Genomic DNA, 16,771 nt, shown 5'->3' with positions numbered 1-16,771 from the left:
CGCGAATATCCATAGACATAAATAAATATAGACTGGAAGCAGGAAGTTATTTTTATTTGGGGGAAGTCAAATATGTTTTATGTACTATATCTATGTGAAAAATAAAAATGGCGGAGATTGAGCTATAAATTCTAGGACTAACATTTCAGCCAATATATACCTTTGATCTTTAGTTTTGAAAAGTACAAAACTGCCATATTCCCAATATTTTGTCTTTGTTTTACAATCATAGACATAGGCAAATATATATAGGTTTGTGATGTGGATCTACAAACTGATCTTTTCCCAAATATTTCCGATAATAATTTGTTCTTTATCGTCCAGTCTATATATATATGTCTATGCGAATATCCCAATTTTCAGTAAAAGAAATTACAAAAGTCATTTGTCTAAAGAAGAAGTTACGAAGGCTATATAAAATACAACCACAGACCTATATATACTACAATAAATATAGGTTTTTGATTGCTAGTTACGATTTATTTAGGTAGGTGCTGTTTTACTATTACATACCAAGTATTAGAGTTTAGAAAAACCCAGGTTTGTTTCTTGTGCAACGCTATTAGCTAACACCTCATATCATCTCTCCATTAGTATATTTAGATCTATAATCTAATTCTAGTCTAGATCTATATATAAAAATCGAATAGATCTAGTAATAGTATAGATTCTATCTTGAGACTAGATTGCCGAGTCTAGCTTATGCTATGCCTATAGTCAGTTTTTATTAGATAAAAGGTCTATATATTAATAAAGACTAAAGTTTTTTAATTATTAGATTATTAGATATAATATATAGACATAAGACATAGATCATAGATCTAATAATACTGTAATACGTTTACTATACTCTATTCTTAATCTACTAAACTAGAGATCTATCTTTAGATCTATCTATAATTTAGTCAATCTAGATCTAGGCTATACAATATTCATTATAATACTTCTACTTATAATGACTTATTTAATAAGTTAGTACTAGACTTAGCGATGTATTATAGTTTATTAATAGATTTACCTTTCAATGCCTAGACCTAATAATAAAATTGCGAATGATGTCTATAATGACTATTTTTTTTTTTTTTTATAATAATAGGCCTACTAAATCTAGGTCTAGTCTCTACTTAAATCTAGTCTAAAATAATGTCTGTCTAAGACTCTAGATCAGTGGTTCCCAAACTTTTTTTTATCTCGTAGACCCCTTGCCATGTTTTTTGATTTTCGGTAGACCCCCTGCTTAACTTGCAAATGTTTGCAAATTCATCATTTTTTTAAAAACAAATTTCTAACTGTAGTGAGTTGAAACTACACAACTACGGATATTATGTTTCATTTACGAATATGTTGTTATCTGAAGTAGTATTTCCAACATTATATATTAATTAATTAATTAATTAATTTGCCTTAAGTATCATTGTAAAAGATTTCGCAGTTTCTTGTGTATTTCTTGATCTTTCACGTGTGGCTCAAACTGCGGAACTGTTTTCATTAACAGGAGAAGGGGTGAAGGCTAGTAACTGGAGCATAAACCAGTAAGCTTCGAACAGGAAGGGCTCATTAGCCTTGGCTTGCTACCACCTAGCAGAAGGAAAACTTAATTAAAAAACTCTGCTGCCTTGCAACTATACCCAAACATGGGAAAGGTCTCGTGGGTCAACCCTAAGGAAATATATAAGGAGACGGCGACCATTAGACAGTTTGTAGCACACAGCGCTACACCTTGTCAGGCCAAACCGTAGTTATGTCGTTTGCAAAGATTTACTTAAGAAGCTTTTAATTTGATTACTCATGCCACCGAAGCGACTTTGAACTATATTGCTGCTTTAAGAATTTTTAAAAATAATAACAGATGTAGGTTTGTGTAAAACGACTGGTAGATTCAATGTTTGACCTTTGCTGTTTTCCGAATTTTGCTATAAGTAAAGAAATCTTGCAAGACGCTCACAAACCATCATCTTCTTTATATGATGTCAAACAGAGATTTTGTGGGTCTATTCTGAACTTTATCTTTGAGTGTTTTAAAGTTTTTCAAATCCTTATTTTTGTCAGGGTGGCATTGTCTCAGATGATCCTCCAGCGTAACTGGTTTCATATCGTCATAAAAAGTCACTTAGGCAACCAATTGTTTGAAAAGGAAGGAATGAATCCCAATTTTAAATAATCAACGCTGTACAGTCTACATTTTTTTTCTAAACATTAGTTGTATGTAGACAAAAATTATCTTATCTTATCTTATATAATACAGACGTTACTTCAAAAAAGAAGATGATTACGTCCTACGCGTCATGCATTTAGTCATGCATATTAACCAATGACTTAAATTCTGCCAAGTCACTGGTTTTCCTGGCTAGCTCAGGCAACCCATTCCATGCTCTAATAGCACTAGGGAAGAAGGAGTATTTGTACAAATTTGTCCTAGCATATGGGACGAGGAATGTGCCTTTATCTTTGTGTCTTTCAGAGTATTTTATTAAATTTTGTTTTTGTATTTGAAGATTATGGTTCAGTGTTTTATGTATTATTGCTACTTTACTTTTGAGCCTTCTGTCCTGAAGGCTTTCTAAATTTAGTGATTTTACTAAAGGTGTTACTCTAGTCAAATGTGAATATTCGTTTGTTATGAATCGCACTGCTCTATTTTGTGTCTGTTCTAGTTTCTTAATGTTTTCTTGAGTTGAGGGGTCCCAAACAGAGGATGCATATTCTATTATTGGCCTAACCAAGGTTAAATAACATTTTGGTTTTATGTTCTTATTTGATTTATAGAAATTTCTTTTAATAAATCCTAATGCTTTGTTTGATTTTTTTGTAGTTTCATCAATATGTGGATTCCATGACAGTTTTTCATTTATTATAACACCTAGGTATTTTGCGTTTTTAGTCTGTGTTACTGGTTTGCCATGAATAAGATAAGTGGAATTAATTTGTTTTAGTTTTTTTGTTACTCTTAACAACTGACATTTTTCTGGGTGGAAAGACAAGCTCCAATTTGATTCCCATTTCTGTAATTCATCTAATTCTCTTTGTAAAATATCTGTGTCTTGTGTTGTTTTTATTGTTCTATATATTATGCAATCGTCTGCAAATAATCTGACTTTTGTTCCTGAACTAATGCAATTTGGTAAATCATTTATGTAAATTAAAAATAGTAGTGGATTAAGTTAAGTGGATTAAATTAAGCTATTTAAATAAGTATTGGAATTAAATACAACAATTTTTCGTTTGAATAGCAGGATAAATATTTAAAGGATTAACGAAGGTATAAATCATATATTAGTGTATGAAATAATTACATTAATGGAATGTGAAAATTAAGTAACTCGTCCTGCTTGGATGAAACCCATATCGTAGACCCCCGTGGACATCTCATAGACCCCCAATTTATTTTTGCACTTTCGTAGACCCCTTGGAGGTCTTCGTAGACCCCTGGAGGTCTTCGTAGACCCCTGGGGGTCTATATAGACCACTTTGGGAATCACTGCTCTAGATGATTGAGAAGTTCACATAGAGGTGTTTTTAATAATACGTATGTCGGCTGAAAGTATATAAAGTGCTTTTTTTTTTACAAATAAAAAAAGAGGCTCCGGTACTCAGTGATAGATTGCCTAACTTTCAACTAATAATAAATTAACAATTAACGTTGAATTACAAGAAAAGTAATCATTTTTCCCGACATTGAAAAAAGGTGCCGGTACCCCGTACCGGTGCGTACCGTCACAAAAATATATGTATATCTCAATCTTCTTTCATTTAATTTTTTTGCGGGGTTATTGCTACATAATACATTGATACCGGATCGATTTAAATAGGGCCTAGGTATACAAGCAGGATCTCGAGCATTGGATAAATTTATTTTTTAAGTACAAAGTTTTATGGAAGAGGCAATATATTAGTTGTTTGAAGTTTGTAACTTCTTAAATTCAGGCTAAAAATATCGAAGCCTACATTTTTACACTCATTTCTAAACAATTAGAAGAGATCATGGGCGTAGCCAGGGGGGGGTTCTTGGGGTTCAAACCCCCCCCCCCGAAATGAAATCCCCCCCCCCTGCGGGGGGGGGGGGGACGGAATTAAGTGACTGATTTTTGCTTTCATTTTGTTTATTTTAGGTGAGATTTTAATACTAAATCATCACTTACCACAGCACAGCCGAGGCAGTTTTGAGTTAAAAACCCTCTACCAGGGGGTTTTGAGTTTAAATCTCCCTACCAGGGGGTTTTGATATTTAAAAAAACCCTATTAGGGGGTTTTGAGATATTTTATCCCTCTACCAGGGGGCTTTGAGTTTAAAACCCCCTACAGGGGGTTTTGAATTTTAAACCCCCTACCAGAGGTTTTTGCAGTTAAATCCCCCTCTTCTATAAAACAAAACAAAAAAAAATGCAAACAACAATCCCCAAATTCCATCACAGTTGAGGAAGATTTTGATTTTAAAACCCCCTCCAAAATTTACGATAAACCCCATCTTCAATATAAAAAAAGCAAATTACACACTCAAAATTCTATGAGCGTAGCCAAAGGGGTTTTGAGTTTAACCCCCCCCCCTTCCAGTTGGGGTTTGAAGCTAAAAAGTACTTCTTCAATATAAAAAAAAAAGCAAATTACACACTATAAAATCTATGAGCGTAGGCAAAGGGGTTTTGAGTTTAAATCCCCCTCCTCCAGATTGCTTTTTCTTTAAAGTTTAAAACCCCTCCAGATGGTTTTGAGTTTAAAATTCCCCTACAGAACGTTTAGAGTTGAAAACCTCTCTCTTCAATATTATTTTAAAGCAAACTACAGTCACCAAATTCTATGATCGTAGCTAAATGGGGTTTTGAATAAAAAAAAAAAATCCAGAGATTTCTTAGTTTAAAACCCCTCAACAGATGATTTGACGAAAAAACTTTCCTTTTCGATATAAAATCTAAAGCGAAATACAGGCATGTAATTCCAAGAGCGTAGTCAAGAAAGGTTACAAATTTCTACCAGTGGCTTGGGCTCCATTAATAAAGTGTGAATAATCTTCTGCCGAAATTGAAAATCATTAAATGTTTCTCAACAAAGATGGCTATGACAGATCGGGTCTAAATCAAAGAAATCATATGCCGAACTGGGAGTCGAATCCTTAGTAAGGTTGTGACAGAGCGTCGCATGAGGTTTTGCGGGACATGTTCTCACACAAAATGAATTACGCAAAATAAGAGTTGCGGAAACAGCATGCCGGAAAATGCGCCGAACGGCACGGGAGGGTCTAAGTCAGTAAGAATAGTACATTAGGTTTTTGAAATAAAACTTTATAATAGCAAGATAATGCACCGTAGATACCTAAGAATATGCATTTTGTTGGCTTTCAACACCAGAAATAGTGCTCGGCGGCGGGGCTTCGCCCCGCGCTGAGGGAGCGCTGCGAACTCCCCCAGACCCCCTTGCTAGCAAGGGCGGGGAGTCTACAATAAACAATAAACGTCTTCCGAAAGGGTCAGAATGTAATAAAGATTAATTATGTACACACACACACACACACACACATATATATATATATATATATACATATATATATATATATATATATACATATATATATATATATATATATATATATATATATATAATTTTTTTACGCGCGGGAGGGGGGGGGGTCGGGGGGGGGGGATTCCAAAACCCTCCCCGAAAAAAAATCCTGGCTACGCCCATGGAAGAGATGGACTGACTCATAGTGTAGCTTGTGTACATTTGCAAAAACACAAACTCAGACTTTCAAAACTATTAAAAGAAAAACTTAGTGATTATTTTTACTGTATAATTCTATTATTATTCCTTTTTAGAATTAGGATATAAAAAAAAATTTGCCAAATGACTTTATCTAACAGAAAAAAAATTAAACTTACGTCTATTTATGCGGTTATTTATAGTTACCTAGTAATATAAAATATATTGAACTAACACGTACATTCATCATAATGCAGCCATGCGATTTTTTGTTTATAAACATAGCATTATTTATTACCAATATTTTACAAAGGCTGCTTGGAGAAATCAGGTATACCCATTAGGAAAAAAACGACCCCTTTACTCAAGAAAAATTTAAGAAACTAGAACAGACACAAAATAAACAGTGACATTCATAACAAAATAATATTCAAAATTGATTAGAGTAACACCTTTTTTAGTAATCATTTAAAGTTTAAAATCACTACAATTTTTTTCAACAATTATTTTATGTATGAAATTGTGTATCGGAAAATGCCGGGTACATGAAATAAGCTAGTCCTAAAAAAACAACACAGATCTTGGGTAAAATACTCATCAAATAAAGTACTGTAAATGTGTAGTTTCACGCGCTAGTTTCAGGTCTTTTCTTTTTATAGCCTCTATCGGGTTATATCCCAACTACCCGTATTTTTGTGCAGAATTTTTTTTCTCTATCAGGTACACTTAAAATTATAGCATAATAATGTCAGTTTAATTTAAAAAGAGAACTGAAAAATACAAAGATATATAGGGAAAAAAGCAACTTCGGCCCAATACTTTTTAATCAAAGAAACGAAACGTACTAGTCCAACAAACCCTATTCAGAAAATCTATTTATCAGAATAACTAACAAACTAGTCAACTAAAAAGTCAATTCACAAATCAAGTCTCTTGGGTTTGTTAACTATTCTGCCTGAGCGTGTTACGTAAGGCTCATGTGGTCTAGAGGTGTTATAAGAAGCAGTGTGAAGTGGCGGCTCTACACCTAGCGTAGTTTGTAATCTTGGACTCTCTAGATATTGTGGTTCTAGTTGTTCTGAGATGTCACCTGGAAAGTCATAATTATTGTCAAATCTGTTTGCTTTCTCAGAAGACTTTCAATCTATTTGCTTTCTCAGAAGACTTTCTGATGTGTTTTCTGTTTCTTCTGTAGACCTTATTTCCACTTTTGACATTATATGATCTATGCTTAGAATGTTTCGAAACTATTGTTCCTGGTTTCCACTTAGAATTAATTTGCATTCTGACTGCCGTTCCGTCTTGTAGTGGATTATGACTCTTAACTCCTTTCCTCTTATCTTAATTATTTTTCTGAGACTTTCTCGGAGTCAAAGTGTTTCTTCACCACCTTGAGATCGGGTGTCTTAGGTGTGAGTATTTCCTCACTCGAAGGTAACAAATTTCTGGGTCGTCGCCCCATGAGTAATTGTGCTGGCGATAAATTAATATTGCTCAGTGGAGTAGTTCTGTAGTTCTGTAGTCTAATAGCGACAGAAATTTGTCTTCGCTTTTCTTCCAAAGTTTCTTCACAGTCTGAATAGCTCTTTCAGCCTCGCCATTTGAATTCTGAAAATGAGGACTTGACATTTCATGCTCTATTCCGTATGATTTACAGAAGTTCAGGAATTCCCTTGAAGCGAGCTGTGGCCCGCTATCTTACCTTAACATTCTAGGTACTCCATGGCATGCGAATATACTCTTCATTGCTTCGAAGATATCTGATGTAGTTTCCTGTGACAGTTCTTTGACATCAATAAACTTTGAGAAGTAGTCAACTAGAAGCACATACTTTTTACCCTCAAAGTTAAACAGATCACATCCAACCATGTTGTATGGAAGGTCTGGTGTCTTGGTAGGTATTAGCTGTGCTGACACATTTTGATTAAGATGTTCAGCACACCTGCTACAATCCCTAACTGTCACTTCAACGTCTGCATTCATGCCTGGCCAAAACATGACCTCTGGCTCTCTGCTTACACTTGACTATTCCTAAGTGAGACTTGTGAATAAGATTTAGGATGTATTTACGTAAACTCTCAGACCTTTGTATATAATACCATGCGAAGTTGATAACTGGTCTCTTGAATCCCAATATGGCCTGACTTCAATTGGAGTCTCGCTTCTTGTGTCTGGCCAACCAGTCATAATTAGTTCCAGAAGCATTGAAAGTTCTTTGCTTGTACAGTCTTTAATTTCACTGTATTTCGAATCACTTACAGAGATCTATATAATATAAACTACGTATTGATATGTGACCCATTGTATATTATGTCGTACCACACTCAAATTGTATCATTAGTAAATTTAAATGAAAAAGGGTTGTACCAGGTGGGAGGGGCGATACATGCAATCGCATTTCCCCCATCGGACAAATCAATATTTTTTTCTTTTTGTATTATAGTTAAGAAATTACAAAATTTTAAAAAATCTGTCACTAATAAAATTTATATATAGTATAAGTTAAATTGTTATATCGAGTCGACCCACCCCTATTCTTTAATGCCAAATGCAATCTTTAGCAGAAATTATTAAAGGAGCGAGGATTAATCGTTTTCACTCTACCGCCCCTCCCATTTCCAGACAGAATTTATGTAATTTTACATGAATTTATCATAATTATTTTAAGAAAGACTTTGCATTGGAAAAATTTTTCGGTATAAGAGTCATGATTGAGATGAGTTCTAAACTCATATAATATTTTCATAGTCGCCTTTTCCCAACCTTTACTCAATCTGATATTTTTCTAGTTAAATAAATTTGGGACTATAACTCACAATTTATACTTCAATTTTCTTGAATATTATTTATCGAATAATTTTTTTTTCGGCGGCGATCCTCAAAGCCAAAATCTAAATATGTGGGGTATCTTATCTTTTCAAGGAACAAATCGGTTTTATTTGCAATGTATTAAGGGCCTATAAATTCATATCAGAATATTTTTCTTCTAGTACAGCATTATTCAAAAGGTTCTTTTTTAATTGTATGAATAATGAGCTTTAGGTCAGGAGAATGCGTTACTGCAGTGAAGAATGCAAGAAAACGCTTTTGGCGTCGTGGCTTTGCCCAGAACTCGATTGATGAATTATAAGCTGTAGATGTCAGGAGAATACGTTTCTGCAGTGAAAAAAGCAAGAAAACGCTTTTGTCGTCGGGGCTTCGCCCCGAACTCCATAGATGAATAATGAGCTGTAGATGTCAGGAGAATGTGTTTCTGCAATGAAGAATGCAAGAAAACGCTTTTGGCGAACCCCACAAGAGAACCGTATAGCGCTGCCCCAGTTGTTGTTTTTTTTTGTCGAAGGTTGAGAAATACTGATTTTTTTATTCTCATATATATAAATATATGTGTGTGTGTGCGTGCGTGTGTGTGTGTGTGTGCTGTACGCACGTTTATGCATAGTTTTATGGTTTACTGGGCGTTAGGGTTAGGGTTTGGAAAAAAATCGCACCCCCACTCCAAAGTTCTTTATCCGTTAGTGGTTTTGGTAATCAGTTATGTCCTATGTTCTTTCTTAAATGTAAGCTGTAGACCATCTTGAATCAAAGTTTACCAGATGTGTTTCAATTTCCTAAGTCAACGCACTTTTACACTTTGTTTTTGAAACCTTACATGATGTTACTTCATTGTTCCATGCCCTGATTAAAGTTTCTAATAGTGTTGTTGTTTTAAATTACTAATTTGTAATGGTCCAATCTCTTTTGTGGACCAGTGAGGAAGGGGAATCAGGCAAAAGTTTTTCCAACCGCTCAGCAAACACAAGCCTGCTAGAGTCGGGATTCGAATGAGTTGTAAGGTGGTCAAGCCGTACCTAAGTTGTTTTAGCCTCTCAGCCACATATCATTTGCTTGGAGGGAACTTGAAGTCTGTCTGTGACTAAGCAATAATAATGACAGTAAGGCTCAAGATTTAAGTAAGCAAGAGGTGAAAATGTGGAGAACAGAAAGCAGAATCTGGCACTCTGTGGGCATCGCGAACGAGTTATAGAAGAATTCGCAGTACCAAATTAAAGAAATATCCTGGAGTGAAATTTCTATCCAAATTACGATCCATTCCCGAGAGACCGAATACGTAAATGTCCCAACAAAAATAAAAACGAATTTATTGTAATAGAAGTGCTCACGAAAAAAAATCATATAGAAAGTATAAAAAGCAAATATTTCTTGATTATTTTCCACAGTACACATACAAAATCTGGATCAATGTTTTATGGTACATTGTCTTGCAGAGCCTCAAAGACGTACTGGCCACAAGAAATAAATGCCGGAAAAAAAAATTAGATTTTCTATCGACACATAAGAAAGAGCTACTGATAACAATACCTTCCTTGGACCGTATTGTTCGTGAAATAATAGCCCTATAAGAACAACGTCATGATAAATATGAATTTTGGTCACCTTTATTGATTCCTCAGATGGAAATCAATCTCGATGGTTCTCCCAGCTTTCTGGGGGGGGGGGGGCGCTTCAGGTAATTGTCGCAGTTTCTCCGGAAGTTTCTGAACTTCCAAAACAAGAATCTATTTTGAGCTTTAGAGTTCTATAAACAAAAATTCAGTCCCCGAGTATTGCCATCTTGATTCGCATATTTTTTTTTTTTACTATTGTGGTAAGTGTGGCTTACATGCAAGAGAAAATTTTCCAAACTTTCTTTGACGAAGAAATACTTACAATCTACGATGACGAATTTACGACTCACTAATTTGGCAATTTCAATAATTAGTGGAAAAAAAAAACTGATTTCGATGAAATTATCAATAGTTTGCAATGGAAAGCACGCGAGATTTACTTGCATTATCTTTTTTGTAAAATTGATACTGTGTGAAATAGCAATGCTTAAAAAATGAATACACTTTATTAAGAAATTAGAAACTTTCCGCTGTTGTAAAACTTTTTTTTTTGGAAAGCATCACGAGGAACTGCCGCACAGGGCATCACGAGGAACTGCCGCACAGGGCATCACGAGGAACTGCCGCACAGGGCATCACGAGGAACTGCCGCACAGGGCATCACGAGGAACTGCCGCACAGGGCATCAAATACCCCAGCTACGCCACTGAGTTGCATAGTAAATATGTTCACATTTTAATTTTTCCATGTTGCTAGACTGAAGCGGACTCTATTCTGTTCAGCTCTTGAATGTCTCCTTCTGTCCGATATTGGATAAGCCTTATCGTTGGCCTTGGTAGATATTCTTAAAGGCTTACCTTGACCCCTGTTTAGTTTTATTTCATAGTGTATAGTTATTTTAGTATGTATTCAATTGTATTCGAATTTTGTATATAGATTAGAATATTAGAAGAATCTGTTCTTTATCTTTCTATAGGGTCTCCGGTTTCAGTGGTGAAATCGCAAGTCTCAGTTTTAGGTTACAGGACTGACGTTTTCATCTCAGGTTTTCTGTCTGATGTTTCAAGTTTGATTTACAAGTCTGAGGTTTCAGATTTGCGCGTTGCTATATCCAGACCTGGTGGTACTTTTGGAATTTGTGAATTTTGATGCTACTATGAACTTTTTTTTTTGAGTATTGATCGTCGGTGGACAGTATCTTGGCTAGAAGATAGATCTACTTGTATTGACAGTTGTTGTCTTGAAATATTGTTGTGAACAATATTACTGAACCTTATAAGTTAAGGTGAATTATTCTTGTTTTTTTTTAAATACTAATTTTAAATTAAGTATTTATTGGAATATTACTATTAGTATTGAATTTTTCACACCATACTATATGTGATTATATTTCTTTATTATTATCATTGATCATATATCATTTACAATGTACAAATATCATAAGATTAAATTCATAATTTTATTTAAACCATCATACACATCGTTTATTAGTCTATGTACAACTTCTTGAAAATATTATTTCCATCTTTCAAGCTGTTCATTTATTGAAGAAAATAGTTTTCCATATTTGTCTGGGACTGGAACATTGCAATTGGCCTTTTTAGTACTAAGTTTGGTGATTTTGTACAATTGTTTTATATCTCCTTTACCTACTGCTTCTTCTGCCCTTTCAGCGAGATTATTGTAACATGATCGTTTGTCCCGTCTAAGCATTTTGGTGACTTTTTGTGAAACTGCTTCAATCATTCCCAGGATCTGTAGTTTGTAGTTGGCCATTTCCTTGACAGTTTGTGCACATCTACGTGGTTCTAGTAAAGTACGGACATTCCATGTTCCCAAGTTAAATGCTGCCTTCTGAATAAGGAAGTGTTTCTTTTGCATTGGTTTAAGTAGAGTGGTCGGCCTCACAGGATTCGTTTGACTTTCCCTGCACAGCTTCATAAGTCTCCTTTGTGAAGCTCTACTCTCGCCTCTGACTATGTTTAGTGTTTGTGTTGTTGCTCTGGTTTCTGTAACACTATTTTTTTTCCATGGACAGGTTGTTAGCCTATCGCAAAACGCCTGTGTCCCGGGGAGTTGGTGCACCTATTGTCTGGCCTCTTTCCTAACGGACCTGTCCGGCTTGGTAGTACCTGCCAGGATTGATGAGCTCCCGGCTGTATAGATCTGAGAGTCATTGAGGCACTCAAGCTGTCACACCATGGCATCAGGTGACAGTTTCTGTACTTTTGCTAGCTCACTCTGTCTTTCTGTCTGGTAAAAAGTGTGTACACGTTATTCTCCCACACCTATTCTTGAGTTGAAACTTTGCACAGTTATTCATTTGCATAGACAACACATGAATCAATAAAAAAAAGTAACCAAATAGTCACTTAATTACTTGTAATGTTATGGCTCTTCCGCCGTGTCAAATCCAAACAATGAAGTAAAAAGGAGGTAATCTTTACCAACTCAGTAAACACCGGCGAAAGGCTGAAACAATCAAATTAGGTAGTCGACACGAGTGTTAACATAATAAACACTTTTAATACTGAAAAAAGGATCCGTTCAATGTCCTTCGTTATTAGCCGTCTGTATCTTCCAAAGACATGGTGTTTCTAGTGTCGAATAGAGCATTCTTGTCTTTTAACTGTCACGTCACTTGTCAGTAAGTAAAACTTTACCCCTATTCCCGAAAGAAATAACTAATTCCTAATCATGTCATAACAGTAATTAATTATTTTGTTTGCTATCAACAAGGGAAACTATTCCTTCAGTATTCACAGATATGGCTAAATAATCGTTAAAGCTATTTATCCATAAAGCATTCTCTGATCAAGTTGAAACTTTAAACAATTTTTTATTTCACCTAACAAAACATGAAACAATAAAGAAAAATACCTAATTAACCAATTAATTATTGGTAATTAATTATTTTGTTTGATATCGAATAAGGGAAATAACTTGTACATGATTGATAGATATAGTTTTAAGGGCGGAGTTCTTCCCCTTTAGATAAGCTCTCTTATTTTTTTTTTAAAGGATTTTTTTTTTTTAGATTGTGCTTGTTACTCTTGAGTGCTGAAGTGCCTCAAATTTTCTTTTTAACTAATGGTGTTACTCTATTGTCTAGTTAAATGCGAATATTGGTTTGTTTTAGATCTCATGGCTCTATTTTGTGTTTGTTTCAGTTTCTTTATGTTATCTTTAGCTGACGGATCCCAAACAGAGGACGCACATTCTAATAGTGGTATAAACAAGTTTAAATATCAAATTAGCTTATATTCGTATATATATATATATATATATATTGATGTTGATTTCGAGCCATTTATCATTACAGTTTGTTCTCTTCTTGTCAGGACCAATCCTGAATGTATTGGTGAAATGGACCAGAGTAATGCCCTTACCTCCAATAAAATATTTTTGCAAGTTAAGCTAACATGCCCATAATTAATTAAATATCAAATTAATTTAACTCAATCACACCCAGCGTCACAATAGCATCGTTGAAAAAAAAAGTGCTAACTCAAGCGGTTTTATCAGAAGTTATTATATAGTTTGTGGATTTAAAGTGTTAAATATTTCTGAGTTGTTTGATGGCCATTAAAGTCCGAGTCAAACTTTAGCCCACGGTATCGGCATAAGATATTTGTAAACCTACTTTTTATAGGAATTATATTGTCTACATGGTCAATCTATGAACAAAAGTAAATCAAAGATGATGTAAAGGTAATCAGTTTATACTACCAGCACAACTTTCCCCAACTAATGTCAGGTACCTATTAGAGTTGGGTGGACTCAGCGGCGCCATGAAAATCCCGAAGTTCAAGACCATGTTTGTCACCTAGATTTCCACCCGAAACCCCTCAAGCACTTTACCCCCCAGCCACCGCTTCCAATGCCATGAGAAGTGTGGTATATGTGGTGCACTTACGAGGCTTGTCGGTCCCGGCTCTCACACCGTGCGTACTTGAAAGTATGGCTCTTAGCAGGGCCGGTCCTACAGATTGCGGTGCCCCATTCGAAACGGATTGCGCGGGGCCCAGTCTGGGTAACGATAAGGATAATAAGTGAAAATTAAGATTTTGTATTAGAAAATAAATTAGTTTTTGATTTTTTTTTCATAAGTACAAAATCACGGTCACATAAACTTTACGAGCCATCTACAGTACATAGTAATCACATAGCAGTTTTCCAACGAAAAGATTGAGATCTTCCTTTTAGATTTACGATCGACAACCAAAATATCGCTTTTGATTATTTTTTTTTAGATGGAGATAGATTTAGATCTATATGTATATGCCAGTGACTATTAAAGTAAACTAAGGATTTAACTTCTTGTTTTGGTTAAAATTCGACTTATTGGTACATTTTTATTAAATGAAAGCAGGCAATGTCGTTTTTTTTTCATCGCGAGTAGAATTGGCGTTGTCCATATTGATTGACACCCCGAAATGACAATTTTCTCTTTTTTTTTAGGGGGATTCGCATGAGTTTTCAGAAGAATGTAATAATTTCAGGAGATTTTCATGACTTTTTTTTTTGTATATTTTGCAATTTTAGGAGAATTCCATGAACCCTTTAATAATAAGATACAAGGTTACAAAGACAGTTTCTGTGGAAACACAAACTCAAAATCGGCCCCCGAAGTGGTCCACACAGGAAGGAAAAAAAGGCAGGTTTCAATATTTTCAGAAGAATATCAGAATTAAATTCTATCAGAAGTGGTCCACCTAGGCAGGTAAAAAGGCATGTCTCAATATTTTCAGAAATAATATCATAATAAAATTATATCAAAAGCAAAAGACAGAGAAGAATGAAGAAAGAAGGTTGACAGATCTTGTGTGGTGCCCCAAAGGTCCAACAGACCAAGGGATAGGTGAAACTGAATGTGAAGCTAGATGTGAGCCTGGCCTAACTGATGTCTTATAATGAGCATCTAATTGATCTAATTGTTTTGTAAAGGTCAATCTCTTATTCAAAGCCTCAAGAAAAAAACAACATTTCGTAGCAAAGCTACAAAGACAGTTTGTCTGGAAACACAAACTGAAAATCGGCCCCCGAAGTGGTCTACCTAGAGTCTTCATCAGGATTCGAACACGGGACTTCTGTTTCCAAGTGCTTTATTACTCAGCCACAGCATCTCCATATATTCATTTAGCGTAAACTTATATTTTTTAAAATAATAATTATTAACCTTATTCATACATTCAAAATTAACAACATGTTACATTGTAATAAAGAGAAACTAAAAAAAGATTTATGCTTCTTACAAAACTGAATAAATTGGCAACAGGAAAAAAAAATCCTTGACCTATTTTAGTTATGTAGTGAGCTAGCTAGAAATGATTTGATAGACTTGTAGGTCTACTTAGACCAGACATTCCCCTAGGCCTAATTATGTTATTACGTGTGATTCAGTTAGGACTCCAACAAGTAAAGTGTCTTTAATGTCATGCTTATACAATTAAACGACTTAAAGGTGTTTCAAATGAATAAAGAAATGTTTTATGAGTTCTATTTCCGATTATACACATTTACATTTCTAAAACGCTTATAGGTATAAAACTATTAAACATTGATACAAACTAACCTCTGATTCTATGGCCATTATTTAACAGTAAACAGATCTAACATTTATTTACTAACAATTTTCTGGCCTTCTAAAGAGAAAAGTCAGTAACCAGTATGCTATATCTGTTTCTAAGCTTTTATCTGTTTCTCAATGAAAGGAACACCAAGTGAAGCCAACCTCATCTGTGGCATAGAAATTCTTAAATAATTTTTGTAAATAATTTTTGATCAATCGAAATTTCGAAAATGACCGCTATGCTAAACAAACTGATACAGACAAAGCCAGAAATATGACGCATGCATGCTGTGATAATGTATGGAAAACTTGATGATAAAAATATAGTTGCCTATGATAAAAAATAATAAGTTCTCACGTGGGCCCCAACTGGTTATGAGTAATGGGCCCAAGCGCAATGAACCCCCGTTGCGCCATTGTTGCTACGCCACAAGCTGTGGGCTCCTAATGGTCGTGGGCCCGGGTTCATTGAACCCCTTCGCGCCATGGATGCTATGCCACTGATCTACTATAGGCCTATCTAGACTAGAACTCGTATGAATTTACACGTTTAATCTTAAAATTACTAGACCTATTCCAATACTATGATCATGAATAGTAGGCCTTTTGTTACCAGGTAATGCCATATTACTGATGTTCTCTGCTGTTCGTATTCGATTCATTTCTTAAAGTGATACTACTCCTTACATAATAAATAAATCTGCACTCCTAAGCTGTTAGAAGATAAACTATTTTCTTAATGGATTAACATTTTGTTCAAATTATTAATACATTTATTATAAATATATCTAGATCTGGGCTCTATTTAGTCAAATTTAGGCTGTCAAGTGTAGGCCCCTATAACGGGAATATGTCGAAATTGCGCGCTATAAAAGTAGTAAGTTATTTTTGAAACTTATAACTAAAACGAAGTTTGTATCAAAATTCTTTTTTGAAACAACATTTAAATCAGTATTCTATTTAATGAGTTAGTTAATAAATGGAAAATATATTTTATAATGAACCATTGACACTTTTACCAATGTGACCTTAGACCTTTTTGTAACAATGCGCGAATCTATGAATGAAGCTTAAGTTATTAATGAAGAGTTAAAAAAGAGTTACCTCCCCTGAAGTTTTT

Source organism: Biomphalaria glabrata, chromosome 4 (assembly GCF_947242115.1).
Source record: "Biomphalaria glabrata chromosome 4, xgBioGlab47.1, whole genome shotgun sequence".
In the NCBI taxonomy this organism is placed as follows: domain Eukaryota; kingdom Metazoa; phylum Mollusca; class Gastropoda; family Planorbidae; genus Biomphalaria; species Biomphalaria glabrata.
The sequence above is the reverse complement of the archived record's forward strand: the minus strand, read 5'-3'. Positions refer to the sequence as shown.